Below are 23,328 nucleotides of genomic sequence, written 5' to 3' on the forward strand. Positions count from 1 at the left end.
GCTCCAGGGATGGGGAGCTCCGCCGGGAGGATCCCCCGCTGGCTGCTGGGGTCAGAGTGCCCTCGGTATTTGCTGGGCTTCCCCTAACCCCTCCCTCAGGCATAGGTAGGAAGGGTCTCGGGATGTCCTCGGCAGCAGTTTGACCCCTCCCAGCCTGGTCAGGCCCCAGGGCCCATGCTGCGTCCACCGGGCGGCTTCCCTCAGGGACAGGGATCGGGTCATCCAAGCGATCCTTCTCCTCCAACTGGCCAATCAGCTGTTCCTTGGTGGACCTCCCAATGCGCAGCCCCCTCTGCCTGCATAGCTCCACCAGGTCACTCTTAAGGCTTTTAGCATACATCTCCCTGCTGGCCACTCGCAGGCCTGTGCAGCTTTCCACGGTTTCCAGGAAGAACCCCTAGGGTGCCAGTCCTTCTTGAGGTCACCACCTCTTTGCCAGGATTGAGCTGCAGACTCCTCCACCCCTGGGACCGCTCGCTGCAATCCCCCGGGGGACCCTGTTACTGCAAAAATCCTTCTCTCTGGTCACACACTCCCAGGGGTAACCGCCCCCTGAAACCATCTCTCTCTGAATCTTCAGCATGCCTGGTCCTCCGTCAATCCCCCTTTGTTTTACTGTTCCCCAGTCACTTACTGCAGGAAGCGCCGTTCACAGGGTGCAGTACATCTCACCTCTGCCACCAGTTGTCACGGAGTGTGGGGGAGTCTGGGGCCTGCACCCCTCTTCCAAGGATTCGCTGTGACTCTCAGCCAGCCAGTAAAATGGAAGATTTATTAGACAATAGAAACACAGTCTAAAACAGAGCTTGTGGGTACCACCAGGACCCCTCAGTCAAGGCCTTCTGGGGGGCAGGGAGCTTTGACCCCAGCCCTGGGGTTCCCTGCATTCCACCACCCAGCCCCAAACTGAAACCAACCCCCCCCCCAGCAGGCTCTCTCCTGCAGCCTTTGTCCAGTTTCCCAGGCAGAGGTGTTACCTCCCCCTCCTGGCTCAGGTTACAGGCTCTCAGATCTCCCATCCCCAGTGAAACTCCCCTGCCACATTCCCAAGTCAACACTCCCCGCTCCCTGCTGCGTCACAATGATCTAGACTGTTCTCAGTGGTAGCAGATGACAGAATGAGGAGTAATGGTCTCAAGTTGCAGTGGGGGAGGTTTAGGTTGGATATTAGGAAAAACTTTTTTACTAGGGGAGTGGTGAAGCACTGGAATGAGTTACCTAGGGAGGTGGTGGAATCTCCTTCCTTTGAGGTTTTTAAGGTCAGGCTTAACAAAGCCCTGGCTGGGATGATTTAGTTGGGGATTGGCCCTGATTTGAGCAGGGGGTTGGACTAGATGACCTCCTGAGGTCCCTTCCAACCCTGATAGTCTATGATTCTAAGAGTGAAATGCTGGGAGCTTCATGGAAACTTGTTAAAAATATCATCGTAGAGGCTCTAACCAAATAAGATTTAAAAATAAAGGGGACACAAAAAATTGCACCGTGGCTAAATGGAGGAGTAAAAGAGGCACTTAGAGGCAAAAAGGCATCATTTAAAAACTGGAAGTCTTTATCCTAGAGAGGAAAATAGAAATGAAAATATACTTTTCCACTTGACTTGCCAGAGTTTAACTAGGCAGGCCAAGAAAAAATTGAAGCACAACTAGTAAAAGACACAAAAACTAACAGCAAAAAATGTTTTCAGTCCATCAGAAGCAGGAAGCCTGCTAAACAACCATTGGGGCCACTGAATGATCGAGATGCTAAAGGAGCACTCAAGGAAGACCACACTGTTGCACAGAAGCTAAATGAATCCTTGGCATCAGTCTTCAGTGCAGAGGATGTGGGGGAGATCACCACCCCCAAGTTATTCTTTTTAGGTGTCAATAAAGAAAGTTTGGGAACAAATTGATACATTAAACAGTAATCAGTCACCAGGCCCAGATTATATCACCCAAGAGTTCTGAAGGAACTCAAATATGACATTGCAGAATTACTAACTGTGGTATGTAACCTATAATTTAAATCTGCTTCTGTACCAGATGACTGGAGGATAGCTAATGTGGCACCAATTTTTAAAAAAGGCTCCAGATGTGATCCTGGCAATTACCAGCCGCTAAGCCTAACTTCAGTACCATACAAAATCATTGAAACTATAGTAAAGAACAGAATTATCTGACACATAGATGTATATGATGTGTTGGGGAAGAGTCAATGTGGCTTTTTTCGGAGTGGCAGCCGTGTCAGGCTGTATCCGTTTTGCAATAGGAAATCATGCTTCACCAATCTATTAGAATTCTTTGAGGGGATCAGCAAGCATGTGGCTAAAGGTGATCCAGTTGATATATTCAGTGTTTTTCAACCTTTTTGATACCAAGAACTGACTTGCTGCCTTCCTAAACTGCGTCTGGGAGATCTCAGGAACCAGCACTGGGCCACGGACTGGTCATTGAGAAATACTGATATAGTGTACTTGGACTTCCAGAAAGCATCTGAGAAGGTCCCACAATGAAGTAAGCCATCAAGGGATAAGAGGGAAGGTCCTTTCATGGATCCATAACTGATTAAAAGATGGTGGAAAAAGGGTAGGAATAAATGGTCAGTTTTCACGGGGTGGAGAGGGGAAGGTAATAGTGATGTCCCACAATGATCAGTATTGCAGTCTGTGCTATTCACAAATTATATGGAAAAGGGGTAAACAGTGAGGTGGCAAAATTTGCAGATGGTACAAAATTACTGAAGCTAGTTAAGTCCAAAGCTGACTGTGAGGAGTTACAAAGGGATCTCACAAAACTGGGTGACTGGGCAACAAAATGGCAGATGAAATTCAGTGTTGATAAGTGTGAAGTAATGCCCATTGGCAAAAATAATCCCAACTATACATACAAAATATGGGATCTAAATTAGCTGTTGCCACTCAAGAAAGAGATCTGGGAGTCCTTGTGGATAGTTCTCTGAAACCAGCCACTCCATGTACAGTGTCAGCCAAAAAAACTAATAGAATGTTAGGAACCATTAGGAAAGGGATATATGATAAGGCACTGTCCTAAGGTTGGGGGTTCCACGGCCACCACTCCCAAGAGAAGGAGGCGGGTGGTGGTGGTCGGGGACTCTCTCCTCAGGGGGACTGAGTCATCTATCTGCCACCCTGACCAGGAAAACAGAGCAGTCTGCTGCTTGCCAGGAGCTAAGATTCGCGATGTGACGGAGAGTCTGCCGAGACTCATCAAGCCCTCGGATCGCTACCCCTTCCTGCTTTTCCACATGGGCACCAATGATACTGCCAAGAATGACCTTGAGCGGATCACTGCAGACTACATGGCTCTGGGAAGGAGGATAAAGGAGTATGAGGCGCAAGTGGTGTTCTCGTCCATCCTCCCCGTGGAAGGAAAAGGCCGGGGTAGGGATCGTCGAATCGTGGAAGTCAATGAATGGCTACACAGGTAGTGTCAGAGAAAAGGCTTTGGATTCTTCAACCATGGGATGGTGTTCCAAGAAGGAGGAGTGCTAGGCAGAGACTTAACGAAGAGAGGGAAAAGCATCTTCACGAGCAGGCTGGCTAATCTAGTGAGGAGGGCTTTAAACTAGGTTCACCGGGGGAAGGAGACCAAAGCCCTGAGGTAAGTGGGGAAGCGGGATACCAGGAGGAAGCACGAGCAGGAGCGTGTGAGAGGGGAGGGCTCCTGCCTCATACTGAGAACAAGGGGCGATCAGCGGGTTATCTCAAGTGCCTATATACAAATGCACAAAGCCTGGGAAACAAGCAGGGAGAACTGGAGGTCCTGGCAAAGTCAGGGAATTATGATGTGATTGGAATAACGGAGACTTGGTGGGATAACTCACATGACTGGAGTACTGTCATGGATGGGTATAAACTATTCAGGAAGGACAGGGAGGCCAGAAAAGGTGGGGGAGTTGCACTGTATGTAAGGGAGCAGTATGACTGCTCAGAGCTCAAGTATGAAATTGCAGAAAAACCTGAGAGTCTCTGGATTAAGTTTAGAACCCTGAGCAACAAGGGTGATGTCGTGGTGGGAATCCGCTATAGACCACCGGACCAGGGGGATGAGGTGGCCGAGGCTTTCTTCCAGCAAGTCGCAGAAGCTACTAGATCGCACGCCCTGGTTCTCATGGGCGACTTCAATCATCCTGATATCTGCTGGGAGAGCAATACAGCGGTGCACAGACAATCCAGGAAGTTTTTGGAAAACGTAGGGGACAATTTCCTGGTGCAAGTGCTAGAGGAACCAACTAGGGGCGGAGCTCTTCTTGACCTGCTACTCACAAACCGGGAAGAATTAGTAGGGAAAGCAAAAGTGGATGGGAACCTGGGAGGCAGTGACCATGAGATGGTCGAGTTCAGGATCCTGACAAAAGGAAGAAAGGAAAGCAGCAGAATACGGAAAAAGCTAATGTACTCAATGCTTTTTTTGCCTCTGTCTTCACGAACAAGGTCAGCTCCCAGACTACTGCACTGGGCAGCACAGCATGGGGAGGAGGTGGCCAGCCCTCTGTGAAGGAAGAAGTGGTTCGGGACTATTTAGAAAAACTGGACATGCACAAGTCCATGGGGCCGGACAAGTTGCATCCGAGAGTGCTAAAGGAATTGGCAGATGTGATTGCAGAGCCATTGGCCATTATCTAAAACTCATGGCGAACCGGGGAAGTCCCGGAAGATTGGAAAAAGGCTAATGTAGTGCCCATCTTTAAAAAAGGGAAGAAGGATGATCCTGGGAACTACAGGCCAGACAGCCTCAACTCAGTCCCCGGAAAAATCATGGAGCAGGTCCTCAAGGAATCAATTCTGAAGCACTTAGAGGAGAGGAAAGTGATCAGGAACAGTCAGCATGGATTCACCAAGGGCAAGTCATGCCTGACTAATCTAATTGCCTTCTATGACCAGATAACTGGCTCTGTGGATGAAGGGAAAGCAGTGGACATGTTATTTCTCGACTTTAGCAAAGCTTTTGACACGGTTTCCCACAGTATTCTTGCCAGCAAGTTAAAGAAGTATGGGCTGGATGGATGCACTACAAGGTGGGTAGAAAGTTGGCTAGATTGTCGGGCTCAACGGGTAGTGATCAATGGCTCCATGTCTAGTTGGCAGCCGGTATCTAGCGGAGTGCCCCAAGGGTCGGTCCTGGGGCCGGTTTTGTTCAATATCTTCATTAATGGTCTGGAGGATGGTGTGGATTGCACCCTCAGCAAGTTTGCGGATGATACTAAACTGAGAGGAGTGGTAGATATGCTGGAGGGTACGGAGGGTAGGGATAGGATACAGAGGGACCTAGACAAATTGGAGGATTGGGCCAAAAGAAATCTGATGAGGTTCAACAAGGACAAGTGCAGAGTCCTGCACTTAGGATGGAAGAATCCCATGCACCGCTACAGACTAGGGACCAAATGGCTAGGCAGCAGTTCTGCAGAGAAGGATCTAGGGGTGACAGTGAACGAGAAGCTGGATATGAGTCAACAGCGTGCCCTTGTTGTCAAGAAGGCCAATGGCATTTTGGGATGTATAAGTAGGGGCATTGCCAGCAGATCGAGGGACGTGATCGTTCCCCTCTATTCGACATTGGTGAGGCCTCATCTGGAGTACTGTGTCCAGTTTTGGGCCCCACACTACAAGAAGGATGTGGAAAAATGGGAGAGAGTCCAGCGAAGGGCAACAAAAATGATTAGGGGACTGGAACACATGACTTATGAGGAGAGGCTGAGGGAATTGGGATTGTTTAGTCTACAGAAGAGAAGAATGAGGGGGGATTTGATAGCTGCTTTTAACTTCCTGAAAGGTGGATCCAAAGAGGATGGATCTAGACTATTCTCAGTGATAGCAGATGACAGGACAAGGAGTAATGGTCTCAAGTTGCAGTGGGGGAGGTTTAGGTTGGATATTAGGAAAAACTTTTTCACTAGGAGGGTGGTGAAACATTGGAATGCGTTACCTAGGGAGGTGGTGGAATCCCCTTCCTTAGAAGTTTTTAAGGTCAGGCTTGACAAAGCCCTGGCTGGGATGATTTAGTTGGGACTGGTTCTGCTCTGGGCAGGGGGTTGGACTAGATGGCCTCCAGAGGTCCCTTCCAACTCTGTTATTCTGTGATTCTATGATAAGGCAGTAAAAATCATAATGTCACTATATAAATCCATGGTAGGCCTACACCTGGAATACTGCGTGCAGTTCTGGTCGCCCCATCTCAAAAAAGGTAGTAGAAATGGAAAAAGTACAGAGAAGGGCAACAAATATGATTCGGGGGTTGGAACAGCTTCCATATGAGGAGAGATTAAAAAGACTGGGATTGTTCATCTTAGAAAATTGATGACTAAAGGGGGATATGACAGAGGTCTATAAAATCATGACTGGTGTGGAGGAAATGCATAAGGAAGTGGTGTTTACCCCTTCACATAACACAAGAACTGGAGATCACCCAATGAAAATTAATAAGCAGCAGAAAACAAACAAAAGGAAGTATTTCTTCACACAACATGCAGTCAACCTTTGGAACTTGTTACCTGGGGTTAACAGTGAAGGCCAAAAGCATAACTGGTCTATCTATGGCTATTGGCCAAGATGGTCAGGGATGTTACCCCTTGTTCCAGGTATCCCTAAACCTCGCATTGCCAGAAACTGGGACTGGATGACAGGGGATGGAACACTTAATAATTAGCCTGTTCTGTTCATTCCCTCTAAAGCATCTGGCACCAGCTACTGTCAGATGACAGGATGATACAGGCCTAGATGGACCATTGGCCTGACCCAGTATGGTCATTCTTACGTTCTTATGACATGGTCTCCTTGCAAATCAAGCACCACCCAGAGTGATCTCTGGTGATGTACTTTAGGTGGTGTGGTTGTATAGTCTGTTTATGTCCATCACTGGCCATCTTGTCTTGTTACCAAAGCTTTTGATGCTCTGTGATCACGGGCCACACAGCGGCATTCCTTGGTACGCACACTTTGTAATTCGTTGGTCTTCCATTCTAATAATATAACCTCACAATAGCATAGGCCACTCCAGTTTTGCCTATGTGTCATGGGCGCTAACCAAACTCAAGTGTCAAATCCACTCAAATAGAGGAGGCAGCTTTGCCCTTAGTCCGTGGGCGTAAAAGGTTTCATGACTTTATTTAAGAGAGGCCAGTGTTAGCTGAAACTGACCATAAACTACTCATTGCCATTTCCAAAAGGGGCCTGGTCGCTCCAAGAATACAGAGGTGAATTTGTAAGTTACAAATGTATCATTTGCAAATTGGATAAAAACCTAGGAGAGACTGGGTGGCTGCAGACACACTCTCTAGAGCAGTTGACAAAAGAGCAGTGGAGCAAAGTCCAGAAGTAGATTTTCTGTGTCATTTTGATAAACAAAACCAGGACGAAATGTGGCCTGTAATTACCAGAGCAACTGCTCAGTAATCAAGTAATCAAGGCTACTAGCACCAGGTGGCTGGGATAGCATATTCCAGCCCCTATTAGCAATTCCAGGGGAGTTCTCAATACTTGAAGGGATTTTTCTTAAACGCATCATGATAGTGATTCCTATGGTGTTACAGAAAAAATATACTACAAGGGATACATGAAGGTCATTTAGAGCAGTGGTTCTCAACCTGTCCAGACAAATGTACCCCTTTCAGGAGTCTGATTTGTCTTGCGTGCCCCAAGTTTCACCTCACTTAACAACTACTTGCTTACAAAATCAGATATAAAAATATGAAAGTGTCACAGCCCACCGTTACTGAACAATTGCTGACTTTCTCATTTTTACCATAGAATTATAAAATACATTAATTGGAATATGAATCTTGTATTTACATTTCAGTTTGATACTTGAGCCTGTTTTTCACGAGAGCCTTGTCTGAAGCCCAAACTCAGGCACTGCAGCCGAAGCACGTAACTTAGTTTCGCGGTGCCCCCTGTGGCGGACAACCCCAGACAACTGCCCTGCTTGCCACCACCTAATGCCAGCCCTGCACTTCCAACCCCCACAACACATCCCTTGACCCCTGTCACGGAGTCCCCGGGCGATGCTCTGGAACTGCTCCCTACGAAGCCAGTCAGGACTGTGGGGGAGTCTCCTTTCTGTGAACAGACTGTCTTCAAGACACACAGCTCACACAACTTCCACCTTCCTGAGTCTGACCTCAGAGCATTCAGCAACCTCTGCCCCTCTGTGTGCTTCCCACAGCGAGTCCGCCCAGGCGGGGTCCTGGGGAAACCAAAGGGTCCTGCACCCCAACTTCACAGTCAGACGTGACTCTCAGCCAGCCAGTAAAACAGAAGGTTTATTAGATGACAGGAACATGGTCTAACACAGAGCTTGTAGGTTCAGAGAACAGGACCCCTCAGCCGGGTCCATTCTGGGGGGCAACGAGCCAGACAACCATGTCTGCACTTCACTCCATGTCCCCAGCCAGCCCCAAACTGAAACTCTCTCCAGCCCCTCCTCCTCTGGGCTTTGTCCCTTTCCCGGGCCAGGAGGTCACCTGATTCCTTTGTTCTCCAACCCTTTAGCTCTCACTTTGCAGGGGGGAAGGGCCAGGCCATCAGTTGCCAGGAAACAGGGCGTTGGCCATTGTCTGTGTCCAGACCCCTGCACACACCTGCCCTCTAGGGCTCTGCAACAATCATACACCCTTATCCCACCACCTAGATACTTAAGAACTGCATAGGGGAAACTGAGGCATCCCCCACAATATTCAGAGGAAATATTAAGAACAGTCCCGCTTCGTCACATCTCTCCCCCCTTTGAGACCGAACTGAGCGGGGTCACTTTAGCCAGTGACCTGGGGAAGTTCGAAGCCACCAACATTCCCATGGATGCCCCAGAATCTTTCCCGTTCCTTGGTGGGAGTTACAACAGGTTCTTCCAGTTTCACGCCCTCCCTTAGGTCGGGGGTGGTCGATAGCACTCGCATGCCACATGTGGGAAGGTTTATGCGGCCCGCGCCCTTTTGCCACCCCAAAACTCCCCAAACTGGGATCGGGTCTTCTCCCAGCGCTCCAGTCTGGAGGGCTGCAATTCGGGCTCTCTTGGTTAAGAGCCCCCATCTTGACCTGGGCCACACACTGTTCACTTACAGAACTAGCATGGAGACATTCCTTTCTCAACAACCCACTAGCAACAGGCAAAATACAAGCACCAGAATTGTCTGAACTCTGGGATTTTGCATAGACATTATGCAACTGGATGCGACCTAGTTACCGTGCCATTCTCCCAAGCAGACGCAAACTTAGGACCATTCCCTTCCTGGGCTTTAGTTGAATCCAGAACCAACTCTGAGACAACTGCACTATTCTCAGCCATCACAGGCTGAAAGGCCCCTTCTGTCTGCTCCACAGACAAAGACGAGCCGGACACACTTTCTCCTTTACCAGACACACAGCTTGGGATCTCATTCCCCTTTTCCCAGCACACAGGGCTGTTCACAGACAACTGCTTGGAGACCGGGGCAGCTCCCTCCATAGGCAAGTCAATACCCTGACAGACACAGGCACATTTCCTTCACTGTCACAATTCTCCACCAAGGTAACAGGTAAGGTACAGGGACACTCATCTTCCACTATGCTCGCCTTCCCAAACTGCTGACTAGACAAAGCCATCAGCTCACAAGGCTGCCTAGGCTCATCCAAACTTTTCTTACCAAGCACCTTGCCACACTCAGCAGATATCCTGCCCTGCCTGTGTCTCCCCCCCTCAGCTGGGGTCTCAGTTCCCACTGTGCTCAGCGCTGCCCTTGCTGTCCCGAGCTAGCTGCTTTCCTCACTGCATCAGAGCCAATGTGAGCCCCCTCTCCGGTGTGCAAGGGGGCGGGGAGCATCTCTCTGTCCCACACAGCCCCAGGGCTCTGGTTACAGGCAGGCAGGTAGCCTAAGCCTAGCAGCTCCTCCCCGCTGCCAGCCAGGTCATCTGCATTTTCACTGACCATTTCCCTCTCCGCCGATTGGTTCCCTGGATTCAAATTCAAACCGTTGGCCGTTACAGGAGCAGGGCCTGGATCCTGTCCCAAAGAGACACAGCCACTGGAGGATGGTGTGGATTGCACCCTCAGCAAGTTTGCAGATGACACTAAACTGGGAGGAGAGGTAGATACGCTGGAGGGTAGGGATAGGATACAGAGGGCCCTAGACAAATTAGAGGATTGGGCTAAAAGAAATCTGAGGAGGTTCAACAAGGACAAGTGCAGAGTCCTGCACTTAGGATGGAAGAATCCCATGCACCGCTACAGACTAGGGACCGAATGGCTCGGCGGCAGTTCTGCAGAAAAGGACCTAGGGGTTACAGTGGACAAAAAGCTGGATATGAGTCAACAGTGTGCCGTTCTTGCCAAGAAGGCCAATGGCATTTTGGAATGTATATGTAGGGGCACTGCCAGCAGATCGAGGGACATGATCGTTCCTCTCTATTCGACATTGGTGAGGCCTCATCTGAAGTACTGTGTCCAGTTTTGGGCCCCACACTACAAGAAGTATGTGGAAAAACTGGAAAGAGTCCAGCGGAGGGCAACAAAAATGATTAGGGGACTGGAACACATGACTTATGAGGAGAGGCTGAGGGAACTGGGATTGTTTAGTCTGCGGAAGAGAAGAATGAGGGGGGATTTGATAGCTGCTTTCAACTACCTGAAAGGGGGTTCCAAAGAGGATGGATTTAGCCTGTTCTCAGTGGTAGCAGATGACAGAACAAGGAGTAATGGTCTCAAGTTGCAGTAGGGGAGGTTTAGGTTGGATATTAGGAAAAACTTTTTCACTAGGAGGGAGGTGACACACTGGAATGCGTTACCTAGGGAGGTGGTAGAATCTCCTTCCTTAGAAGTTTTTAAGGTCAGGCTTGACAAAGCCCTGGCTGGGATGATTTAGTTGGGGATTGGTCCTGCTTTGAGCAGGGGGTTGGACTAGATGACCTCCTGAGGTCCCTTCCAACCCTGATATTCTATGATATCCTGGAGAACCCAAATGACCAGCCAGCCCCACCCCTCCTGGGTCTGCACAGGGATTTGGGCCATAGGCAGGGCGAGGGGCTTCATCCCTGGGACCCTCACCCAGCTCACACAGCCCCTCAGCATCTGAGGCTGCACCACCAGGGGCCTGACAACAGTTCTCTCTGTCCCAGGATCTCACCACCCCAGGAATGTCTCCCCATTGACCATCACCTTCCGCTCCCACTGGAGGTCCGAGGGGCCTGAGCCCAGGAGACTCCACGCGGACATATAGGTTGGGACCAGGAGTGGGAGCCTGTCCACCTCCCCACCCATCTGGCTGATGGAGTCTATGGCCTTGGGACCTAGCAAGGGAGCTAGACACCGGGACTTTTCCGCAGGGTCCCCCTGGTTCAAATTGCCAGCCTGCTGAAAGGCAGTGAGGTGGGCATCCACATCCCCCCCGCCTTAACCAGGGGCAGCAATTTAGTACGCCGGTTCCCTGCAGAACTGGCACCCCGGGGTCTATCCCCACTCACCCCTGGGAGGTCCCCTATGCCTCTCTGCTCCACCATTGCCAGTTCATGGTGCTGCTGCTTCCGCAGCTCTTTCTCAGACTCTCGCTGTCTCTCACAGTCCTCTTGCTCTCTCGGACTCAGCTCCCATCCCGTCCGTCTCCGATCCTCGGATGGGGCACCTGATTGTGAAGACCCCCATCTGGTCGGGGACAGAAGTCTTGGGGATACCTGGCTACTACTCCAGCTGCTCCCAGATCCTGCTATAGCCCCACTGGGGTCAGGAATCTGTTCCTTAGAGCGGTCATCCTCCTCCAGCTGCATGATTAACTGTGCTTTGGTGAACTTTCCAATGCTCAACCCTCTCTTCTTGCACAGGGTTACAATGTCCTTCTTAAGGAGATGGTGATAGGCCATCACTCCGCTCTTCCCAAGTTGTTGTGGACTCACAGGCCTGTGTGCTCTCAGCTCCCCATGGTTTCCAGGGAGAACTAGTGTGCCAGCCATTCTCAAGGTTATCACCTCTTTGCCAGTGTCGAGCTGCAGACTCCTCCACCCCCGGGACCGCTCGTTGCAATCCCCCGGGGGACCCTGTTACTGCAAAAGTCCTTCTCTCTGGTCACACACTCCTAGGGGTTAACCGCCCCCTGAAACTGTCTCTTTCTGAATCTTCAGCACACCTGGTTCCCATCAATCCCCCTTCGTTTTAGTGCTCCCCAGTCACTTACTGCAGGAAGCGCCATCCACGGGGTGCAGTAGATCCCACCGCTGCTGCCAGTTGTCACGGAGTCCCTGGACCATGCTCTGGAACTGCTCCCTACGAAGCCAATCAGGACTCTGGGGAAGTCTCCTTTCTGTGAGCAGACTGTCTGCAGGACACACAGCTCACACAGCTTCCACCTTCCTGGGTCTGACCTCAGAGCATTCAGCATCCTCTGCCCCTCCCTGCACTTCCCACAGTGAGTCCGCCCAGGCAGGCTCCTGGGGAAGCCAGAGGGTCCTAAACCCCAACTCTGCAGTCAGACGTGACTCTCCGCCAGCCAGTAAAACAGAAGGTTTATTAGATGACAGGAACATGGTCTAACACAGAGCTTGTAGGTACAGAGAACAGGACCCCTCAGCTGGGTCCATTTTTGGGGGCAGTGAGCCAGACAACCACGTCTGCCCTTCACTCCATGTCCCAGCCAGTCCCAAACCGACTCCCCCTCCAGCCCCTCCTCCTCTGGGCTTTGTCCCTTTCCCGGGCCAGGAGGTCACCTGATTTCTTTGTTCTCCAACCCTTTAGCTCTCACCTTGCAGGGGGGCAAGGGCCAGGCCATCAGTTGCCAGGAAACAGGGTGCTGGCCATTGTCTGTGTCCAGACCCCTGCACACACCTGCCCTCTAGGGCTCTGCAACAATCATACACCCTTATCCCACCACCTAGATACTTAAGAACTGCATAGGGGAAACTGAGGCACCCCCACAATATTCAGAGGAAACATTAAGAACAGTCCCGCTTCGTCACAACCCCTCTCCCCCAGGGGGTGTGTGACAATCACCAGGTTGAGATCCACTATCTAGATGAGTTGAGTACCGCCAGGGGTACACGTACCGCTGGCTCAGAACCACTGATTTAGAGATTGAAAAATCTAAGAGAAAGGCCTGAGAGATTTTAAACTGGCCTCAAATGAACAGTGAGATCAAGAACAGTGTTAAGGTTTGTTGTATATATCAAAAATAAAGGACAAGGCAGGAGAAAGAGCCCATGCTGGTGGGCTCCCCTGGAACAATGTAGGCAGGGATTTGTTGACAGGAAACATTATTTACTTTTCCTACATATTATTCCCAATTCCCTGAGACAGCTATATTAGAAGATGCTACCGTTAAACAGGTGGCTGAGCACATCACATCTGGTTTTACTCATCATGGCATACCTGACACAGTAATGTATGACAGTGGACTGCAGTTTAGTAGGCATGAGTTTAAGCAGTGTGCAGTGAAGTTTGGGTTTGGACATGTAACAGCGAGTCCCCATGATCCCCAATCCAATGAGCTGGTGGAAAATGGTGTCAAAATAATAAAGCACCTACTGAAAGAAGCGACAGACTCAGACTTTGATCCACATTTAGCATGGTTAAATTAAAGAATGGCACCAATGAAGCCTGGAGTTATCACCTGCTGACATTCTGTTCCACAGCAAATTGAAACCAGAATGCCTGCACTGTTAGAAACTGAGGTCAGAATCACTGGGGACTTGCAGACATATATAGAGACAGAGAAGGCCAAAGAAAACCTCAGTATGATTTGGGGTCCCAGGAGCTGCCCCCCACTTCATGGAAATGAGGCTGTGTCTCTATGATGAGGAACAGTGGCCGCAAACAGCAGTGGGATCACAAAAGGGCATGCTGCGATCTTATGAGGCTGTCACCCCAGATGGACATGTACTGCACAGGTGCAGGTAACACCATCTCCAAATCCCAGGAGGGAGGGAGGCAAAGGGTGCAAGGTCGGCCACGTGCCTAAGAGGGTCTCAGACAGGAACAATCACAGCAGGGTCAGACAATGGAGACCCAGTATGTGGCGCAGCCAGAGCAAGGGGCCCTGCCGTCTCCTGACAGCAGCGGTGCGGATGTTCCAGGGGAGTCCCCAGGTCTAGGCAGCAGCACAGGGCACCTCACCAACTCACTGAACATTGTTAGTTAGTTTAGTTGTCAGGCGGGTTACTGGCATTTGTAATTGTGTGTTGTACCTGTGACACTGGCAGACCAGGTGCCAGCTCATGCCAAGAACCCCGAGGAATGCAGAGCTGGAACCCTTCAGTCTCCACAAATGGACACTGAAGCTGGAGCCACAGTCCACCCAGGCAGGTGCTGAGCTGTGATCAATGCGGCAGATAGGCTAATAACTGCACGCTCTGGCACGCTTGCAGCTTAGATGGTAAACTCCATGTGGTGACACTGTCTTGTGCTCTGTTTGTGTAGCGCTCAACACAAAGGTGCCCCAGCCTGTCTAAGGCCTCTAGGGGCTACTGCAATGTAATGTTATAATTACACACAACAAATCTGTTACAAGAATGTCGTTTCAGCTGCAAGTCAAACACGCAAGAGTTAAGAAATGCCAAATCTACAGCTGCCGCTGTGCTGATCCTGTACACCGAGGCGGCAGGGGCCTGTGGGAAACAGTGCATAATCATGTAATGACAGGCTGGGTCATGATGCCTACATACAAGCGGCAGCAATAATGGGCACACGCAACCCTACATCGGGTAGTTTTCTAATGTCTGAGTGCTTGGATTGGTGACCTACGTTACCCCTGTTAATGGCCTTTATTGCAAAATGGAATTTCCCAAGTTTATTTAAAAGGAAAAAAGGGAAAACAATTCTATCATGTGAAACTGCAACAGCTCCCCAAGTCCTGCAACAACCTCCCCCATCATGCTATACCCCTCCCACAACAACCTTTCTGCAACAACCCCACCACTGTGTATCAGCGGCAGGGGACGAATCGCTGCCATGTGGGGTATGCCTACACAGCATTTGGGAGTGAGCTTCAAGAGACTTGTGTGGGGTCAATAGACTTAGAGTAGTGGGGCACATGCTAGTGCTCTAAAAATGCTGTGTAGACAGCACTTTGAAGTTGTAGCTCAGGCTGGAGCTCAGACTCTGAAGCCCACCCCCCTCCCTAGGCCACGTGCAGGTCTAGAGAGAGATTGGAGCAGGCCCAGCCTGGTTCTCCTCCATTCTACAGTCACTCTAGCAGCAAACAGGCATTCCCAGCATAGTGTGTGTTGCAGCTGCTGCTTTAACAGCGCAGCCAGCCTGGCCTTAAAATACTCGTGTTCCATGCTTAGTTTGGCAATTGCCAGCATGTCCTTGAGGGATGCAAGAACCAGAAAGTAAATGGTATTTTTAAACAGTAAAACCGGAATAGAATTGCATCTCGGAAGGAAAAGGCACTTCCCTAGCCTGAGGACTCTGTCAAATTTTATGGAACAATGGGTCCATAATGGGTTTATGGAAAACAGATAACTTGATAACTATTTTTGATGAGATTACAAGTTTGGTTGATAAAGGTAATAGTGTTGATGTAATAGACTTAGAATCATAGAATATCAGGGTTGGAAGGGACCTCAGGAGGTCATCTAGTCCAACCCCCTGCTCAAAGCAGGACCAATCCCCAGATCCCTAAATGGCCCCCTCAAGGATTGAACTCACAACCCTGGGCTTAGCAGGCCAATGCTCAAACCACTGAGCTATCCCTCCCCCCAACCTCTTAGACTTCTTTAAAGTGTTTGCCTTGGTACCACACAACACTTTGATTAAAAAAATGAGAACAACAGAAAGTTAACATTGCCCACATGAAATAGATTAAAAGCTGGCTAAGTGATAAGTATCCAAATGTAATTTCAAACAGTGACCCACCACTGAGTGGGTGAGCTTCTAGCGAGGTTCCACGTGGATCAGTTCTTGGCCCGATGCTATTTTAACATTTCTTCTAGGTCATTGATAGCAAACATAAAATCATCGCTGATAAAGTCTGAAGATGACAAAAAAATTGAGGAGTGGTAAATAATGAAGAGGACAGGTCACCGACCCAGCAATCCAGATCTCTTGTTAAGATGTGCACAAGCAAACGATGTGCACTTTAATGCAGCCAAATATAGAAGTATACATCTAGGAACAAAGAATGAAGGCCATACTTACATGCAGGGGCTCTAGCCTAGGAAGCAGTGACTCTAAAAAAGATTTGGGGGTCACAGTGGATAATCAGCTGAACATGAGCTCCCACTGTGATGCTATGGCCAAATGAAATTAATGAGATTCTGGGATGCATAAACAGGTAGACTCTCAAATGAGAAGAGAGGTTATTTTACCTCTGTATTTGGCGCTTGTGTGACTGCTGCTGGAATCCTGTGTCCAGTTCTAGTGCCCACAATTCAATTAGGATGTTGATAAATTGGAGAGGGTTCAGAAAAGAGCCACAAGAACAATTCAAGGATAAGAAGACATACCTTATAGTGACAGACTCCAGGAGCTCAGTCTATTTAGCTTAACAAAGAGAAGGTTAAGGGGAGACTTGATCACAGTCTGTAAGTACCTACATGAGGAACAAACATTTGATAATGAGCTCTTCTGTCTACCAGAGAAAGGTAAAACACAATCCGATGGCTGGATGTTGAAACTAGACAAATTCAAACTCAAAATAAGGTGTAAATTTTCTAGAGTGAGAGTAATTAACAGCTCAGTTGGAACAACATAGAAGGATTGTGGTGGATTCTCTCTCCTGGGCAAGTTTTAAATCAAGAAGGTTAGATGTTCCTCTAACAGATTTGCTTCAGGAATTATTTGGGGGCAGATCTCTGGCCTATGTTATGCAGGGGTCAGACTAGATGATCACAATGGTCCTTTCTGACCTGGAAATCTAGGAATTTCAAAAGCCCACTGCAGACACTGGAGGTTAGAAGCTAATCAAAGAAGAGGTCGCAAGAAAGTGTTAGGCCACCTACATCTATCCAGGGGTCATGACCAGCTCCCTCACCCAGCTGAAGCAAGGCAGAGACGGAGCTGCTCAGCCCACAGCCAAGCAATGACCACATGTCAAACACAGGATCCCACACGAGTCCTCCTAGAATACCATGGAGTCTGCAACCCCGGGACAGGACCTGGGTTGTTCCCAAGTCTCCCAGGATGGGCATTAAGCCTGGCTGTGGACAGCCCGAGGTCTGACAAGAGCATCAATACGACTGGGACAGTACTACCTCCAGCCCTCCCAGGCACCCCCGTGGCTGGGCCTCATGCACAAGGGGAGCGCGCACCACGGAGGCAGAGGGGCAGCTCATGCATCGGAAGCTAGAGGCAGAGGCAGACTCTCAGCCGAGTCTGGAATACTGATCTAGCCAGGGCCCAGCCAGGGAGGCAGAGCTGGGCCTTGGCCAGGATCCAACCACAGATGGGGGAATTTATCAGCCACTGGTCTAGCATGAGAGAACAAGAACGGTGGGCTGGGTCGACGCGCCTCAGACTGGGGGGCAATCACAATGTTGCCTTCTGGGCCAGAGCCCTGGGGGCACATCCCCAGGGCTCCCCCAGAGACCTGTCAAAGGACAGCCCCCACCCCCACAAGCTAGGCAGGGGAGACCTCGCTGAGCTGTATCATTGGCAGTGACAGCCCCTCAGCCACTCCTGCTGCAGCTAAAGCCTGGCCTGTCCCCTCATTCACACCCTGCAGTCCTGGGTGAGGGAGGGGAGCAGTGCCAGAGGGCTGGAAAACTCAGCCCCCAAGCTCAGCCCCAGGTCCCAGGGCACCATCTGCACACAGCACTGTGACCTGGCTCTGTGTGAGCCCCTGTTGACTGCACTTAACCAGAGCTCTCATGGGCATCTGACTGAGCAGGCAGCAAGTGCTCCGTGTTGAGCGTGTCTGGGGCGATGTCTCCCTTGCCGTCCGCTCCTGACAGCTTTCAATAGTTCTCCTATTAAAGACAGGAAACAGCTGGGCCCAGGCAGCCTCACACTGGAGACTTGGGCATTGGATGGAAAAAATGCTGCTCAGGAAAGCAAGTGGTGGATCATGGCAGGTACTGTGAGCAGATAGCATGCCGCCCCCCGCCAGCTCAACCAATAGTCAACAGGGCCCAACACACAGCCCCCTGCTATCCCAGCCCTGGGCTCCCCTGCCCCCAACTTTCCCAATACCTCTCAGGCCCAACACACAGCTCCCTGCTATCCCAGCCCTGGGCTCCCCCACCCCCTCAGCTTTCCCAATGCCCCTCAGGCCCAACACACAGCCCCCTGCTAGCTCAGCCCTGAGTTCCTCCCACCCCCCCAGCTCTGCTGGTGCCCCTCACTCCCGACCCCCAGCCCCTGCTATCCCAGCTCTGGGCTCCCCCCACCCCCACCTCCGCTGATACCCCTCAGGCCCAACACACAGCCCCCCGCTATCCCAGCCCTAAACCCTCCCCACAGCTCTGCCAGTGCCCCTCACTCTTAGAATGCATCTCCCCTTGTTATCCCAGCCCCAGACTCCTCCCTCCACTGCTTTGCTCTTGCCCCTTAACCCTGACCAGCCATGCCCCCTTGCTATACACACTCACTTCCAGCCCACACCAGATTCCCAGCAGCACTTCCTTTTCTTTCCCTTTCACTTTTCTTTCATGCCTAAGAAACCCCCTGAAAGGATTCCTCACCCTCTTCCTCCTGGTCCAACCCACTCCTCATTTTGAATCTATCACCAGGCTCCTGCCCTGATGCAGACCCTGCCTGCCTGCTTGGAACCGCTCAACCCCCCTCCCCCGTGGGCACCCAGTGTGCCTGAGCTCACACGTGGGCTCTAGCTCGGCAGGTATTGGACAGAGAGAAAGGAGATGGTTCCCACTGGGGTGTCTAAGCCCCCAAGTGGAGCTGACAGCCTTGCCCAGCACCAAGCGTTCTCTGTGCCCTGCAAGGGGAATCACAGAGATGCTGGGAGTTATGGATTGATTGACAGCACCCAAACTGCATCCCGCTTTGCACACACTCAGGCTGAGAGCACCCACTGAGCTGCACATCCCCATGCATGCCCAGGCTGAGAGCACCCCTCCCCAGGCATGCTGAGAGCACTCACTGAACTGCACCCCCCAAGCATGCCCATGCTGAGAGCACCCACTGGGCTACACCCCAGGGCAGACCCAGGCTAAGAGTACCCACTGGGCTGCACCCCCCACTGGGCAGACCCATGCTGAGAGCACCCACTGGGCTGCACTCCCTGCACCCCCGGGCGCACTGAGAGCACCCACTGGGCTGCACCCCCTCAGGAACCCCCAGACTAAGAGCACCCACTGGGCTGCCTCCCCACCCCTTCAGGCACATCCAAACCATGGGTTCCATGCTGGCCTGCATCTGTGCAGGGCTGGCTTCTAATGCCAGCCTGTACCACTCTGTCTGACGCCACTCAGGTAGCCAGAGCATCTAGTGTCTTCCTCATCACTGCGTGTCATGGAGGTCATAGGGGTCTATGTGAGCCTGGCTCCTGCAGCATGTCACCCCCTGGAGAAGCAGATGGAGTCAGACTCTGCCCTGGCCTTGAACTCACCACCCATATGGAGCCCTTCCCCCTGCCATGCCATCACCCCTGGAGAGAAGTCACGGCCTGGGAATGGAGGCTGACCCCTGCAAGGGCCAGGCAGCAGGCAGGGCCCATCCCAACTCACATGCTCCCACAGCTCTTGGGCCTGGACTGGAGGGTAGGGGAGGTCAGGCTGACCGTTTCCTGCCCTCCCATGAGTGGCCAATGCCCTGACTCTGGGCCCACACTGCCCCCCACCCAGACCTCACATAGGCAGGGGTGACTCACTCCCTGGGGCCCGCTGTGCCCTTTCTCCAGGAGCAAGTGCAAGCCCTCTCTCTCCCCCACCTTCCCCCAGTTGTGTGGTGAGGGAGCCATTTGTGATCCCATACCCAGGTTTTAAGGGAGGCATCTCTGCATCAGGACCTCAGCCCGGACTGGGCAAGGCCTTGCCCAGGCTCCCCAGTACCAGGCCCTCAGGGATGTCTCCCTTCCACCACCTGGGAAACCTGCCCCCACCACAGCCCTTTCCTGACCTTCTCCAGCCACTGCCCAGCCCTTCCCCAAGGATCCTGCCTTCTGACTCCTAAACGCACATTTCCCCAGCTCCCCACCCCAGCCACCATCTGCATGTAATGGCTGCACGCTACTCCTGCACCAGCTGCTCTTCAGGGGTAGGGGAGGGGAGGGAGAGGTTGGAGTGTGGAGGCCATGCCGGGGTTAAGAGTATGCCGAGGCGGCCACGGGGGTTGAGGAGCGGGTGGACACTCTCGCGGGATGAGAGCATGAGGGATGGCGGGGGAGCATTGTGAAGATCAAAAGTCTAGTCTATCTGGGGGTGCAGAGAGACACCCTGGCATCCCATCAGCCTGTGGAGACAGGCTGTGAGCAGCTTGATCTTACGAAAGAGGGATCTCAGCCATCTGGCTGGGGCCAGGCTTTGGGATAAGCTAGCCTGCAGCAGAGAGGGGAATGCCTTATGAGGTAAACTAAGGCTCTAGAAAATGTGTCATGAGTTTGGTTTGTCTGTAACCGTCTGTTTCCAATATCTCCCTCTTATCTGGATCTCTGTTCCTTGTTCTCTTTGTGTTCACTACGAACATACGTCAGAGCTGTGTGCTACGTGGAGCGGTGATCCTGCCCTGAGCCTGGGGAGCTGGTATGTGCTGGGTCTTTGGAAGTGGAGGAGCTGAGAGCTCTGTGAGTGCCCAGTGGAACCGTGGCTGGGCACTCCAGAGGGAGGCTCTGAGGACTTGGGGGCTGGTATGTGCCTATCACTACCTGCACAGAGGTCTATTGCCCATTGCCAGCCCCCCACACTAATGAGGCAGCACCGGGCCCCATGCGGAGAGGGAATTGAGATGCACACAGCACATGGAACAGTGGCTCAGCTCAGACAGGGAGGAGAGATTCTGAGACTGGTGCTGGAGGGAAGGGTGGGCAAAAGGGGGCAACAACCGAGGCAGCAGAGGAGTGGAGTTTGGTGGGGAATCCATTACCGAAAGGTGCAGCAAGGCTGACGGGGAAGAGTGAGTAAAGGAACGGCCCAGAGTCTGGGATTTCACATCACACCTCTGCTCCAAAACTCCAGCAAGTGGGACACTGGCAGCTCCTCACAGGGCTCGTCTGGGGGGTTGGGTCCCTTTTTTAACAGAAGATGGCTTTGTTCATCATTCTCCGCCCAGGTCCAGCTGGCAGCAGGGGCTGTTGTGTGGGCCATGCATGCAGTTGTTCCACTGGGTTCCTCCCCTTTGGAGACACCCCACTCTGCACACTTTCTGCTCTGAATCCAACCTAGGTGGCACTCGGTTGCTCACACTCAGTGCTCTGACCATGCTCACGCCACTACGCTGGACCACGCATGGTGAGTTAAACAGCTGTGGGTCTCAGAAAAATCCAGCCCTTGGTGAGGAGGAGTTTCCCCAGCTGTGGGCAGAATAGGGTTGCCGCCTTTCTATTTGCTGGTAACCGGATCCCACAGGCCCTGGATCCTGCCTGCCTCTTCCCAAAGGCCTCACCCCTGCTCCTCCTCTTCACCCAAGGCCACACCCCTGCACTACCTCTTCTCTAAGGCCCTGCCCCTTCTCTGCCTCTCCCCTAGGCCCTGCCCCCTTCTCCACTGCTTCCTCCCAAGGCCCCATCCTGCCTCTTCCCCCAAGGCCATGCCCCCGTCGCTCACTCCTCTCTCCCCGACCCCTGCTGGATCTCTCAGGGAACCTGCCTGCAGGTAGGAGGCGGCCTCGGCTGAGCAGGGACTGGCATGGGTTAATGACCTGGAGCCTCCCCTCAACCTGCGGTAACCAGACTTTTGGTTCGGATGACATTTAGAGTTGTCAGGTCCCCTTTTCAACTGGACTTTCCAGTTGAAAACCAGGCACCTTGCAAGCCTAAATGGCACCCAGACAAGGAAGCCAAAAACTGGACTGTTCAGGTAAAACCCAGATGGGTGGCAACACTAGGGCAGGATGCCACACACTTTACCAGGTCGATCAGTCATCTTGATCACCTGCTGCTTGTTTGTGAGGGTAGCACACAGAGCTGGGCAGCAGCCAGAGGAATCTTGGACACATTAGAGCCCACAAGAGAGGCACAATTTCAGCTCAGGAGGCTCTAGGGTCCCCCTCACTGATGTCCAAAGTATTGTTAGAGCCCCAGACCCAGGGTAAAGGGATGGTGTCAGCCTCTCCCATGCTTGTCAGATCACTCAAGATTTCTCTTGTTGTGTTTCTGTAACCCACACTCCTCCTGGGTGTGGTGTTCTGTCCCATCTAGTGGCACCGAGACCACTTAGAGCAGTGGTTCTCAAACTTTTGTACTGGTGACCCCTTTCAGACAGCAAGCCTCTGAGAGCGACCCCCCTTATAAATCAAAAACACTTTTTTATATATTTAACACCATTATAAATGTGGAGGCAAAGTGGGATTGGGGTTGGAGGCTGACAGCTCATGACCTGCCATGTAATAACCTCATGACCCCCTGTGAGGCTTGACCCCCAGTTTGAGAACCCCTGACTTAGAGAGAGGGAAAGAGATTAATGAGTTTGCTCTACAGCCTTAGCCAGTTGGCTTTGAGCTCATGCGGTAGAGGCTCATGCTTTAAGCTCCAGAGGTCCCCGGTTCGATCCTGCGCGCCAACGACCCAGGTCTGTTGGTGTTACACGTCCTCCCACAGATGCTGGTGCCCAGCACAGCATGGGGGCAGGTGTGCGTGTGGCTCTTGTTGCTGATTCAGCGTGCAGCCATGGACATACACAGGCCATACATAGGCCATACTCTGGCCACTGTCCCACAAGTCCATGACTAGGAGAAGCTTCCCACCCTTGCCCTAAGCTGGCTTAACAGCCACCAGCTTTGGACAAGCCCCAGCCTTCAGGTTGGGCAGCCCGGCCCCCCACAGCAGTAATCCAGGTGCACAGCAGGAGAGATGCTGGTCCAGGCAGAGCAGACAGGGCTGGGTCTGAAAACACTGAAATCTCTGCTGGGCTGTGTCACACGGATCCCCAGGATAGATGCTAAACCCCCAGCTTTGGAACAGTCTCTTGGAGGAATTCCTTCAGGGTGCCAGGCCCCCATGGAGTCTCACTCTCCCTTCAGGGTCGGCCATGCGGATGCAACACCTCCTGAGACTGAACCTCTTGGCTCCAGCACTCCTGCTTCACATCATGAGCTCTGCTCAGCAAGTCCAACTGAGCTGCGTTCCTAGGAGAGACTTGTCCACTCTGCAAGGACTGGTGCACCCCAGCAAGTATTTGCAGTGATCCTCACACAGATTTCCAAAACAGCTGGGTTTATCAGTCAGCTGGAACACAGCAGTGGGAGTCCGTAGGTTAGCACAGAGACAGGAAGACATTCTGGTCAGCCCAGAGCCCAGCCACGCTGTAGTGAAGTCCATATCCAGGC

General features: G+C 51.8%; 1 protein-coding gene across 1 annotated transcript in view; it reads right to left on the reverse strand.

The window, feature by feature from the left end:
• The window catches only part of CADM3 (cell adhesion molecule 3), a 132,435-nt gene that overhangs the window by 40,784 nt on the left and 68,323 nt on the right, over positions 1 to 23,328 (reverse strand). The window lies entirely within an intron of this gene.

This window comes from Eretmochelys imbricata, chromosome 24, assembly GCF_965152235.1.
Source record: "Eretmochelys imbricata isolate rEreImb1 chromosome 24, rEreImb1.hap1, whole genome shotgun sequence".
Lineage (NCBI taxonomy): Eukaryota > Metazoa > Chordata > Testudines > Cheloniidae > Eretmochelys > Eretmochelys imbricata.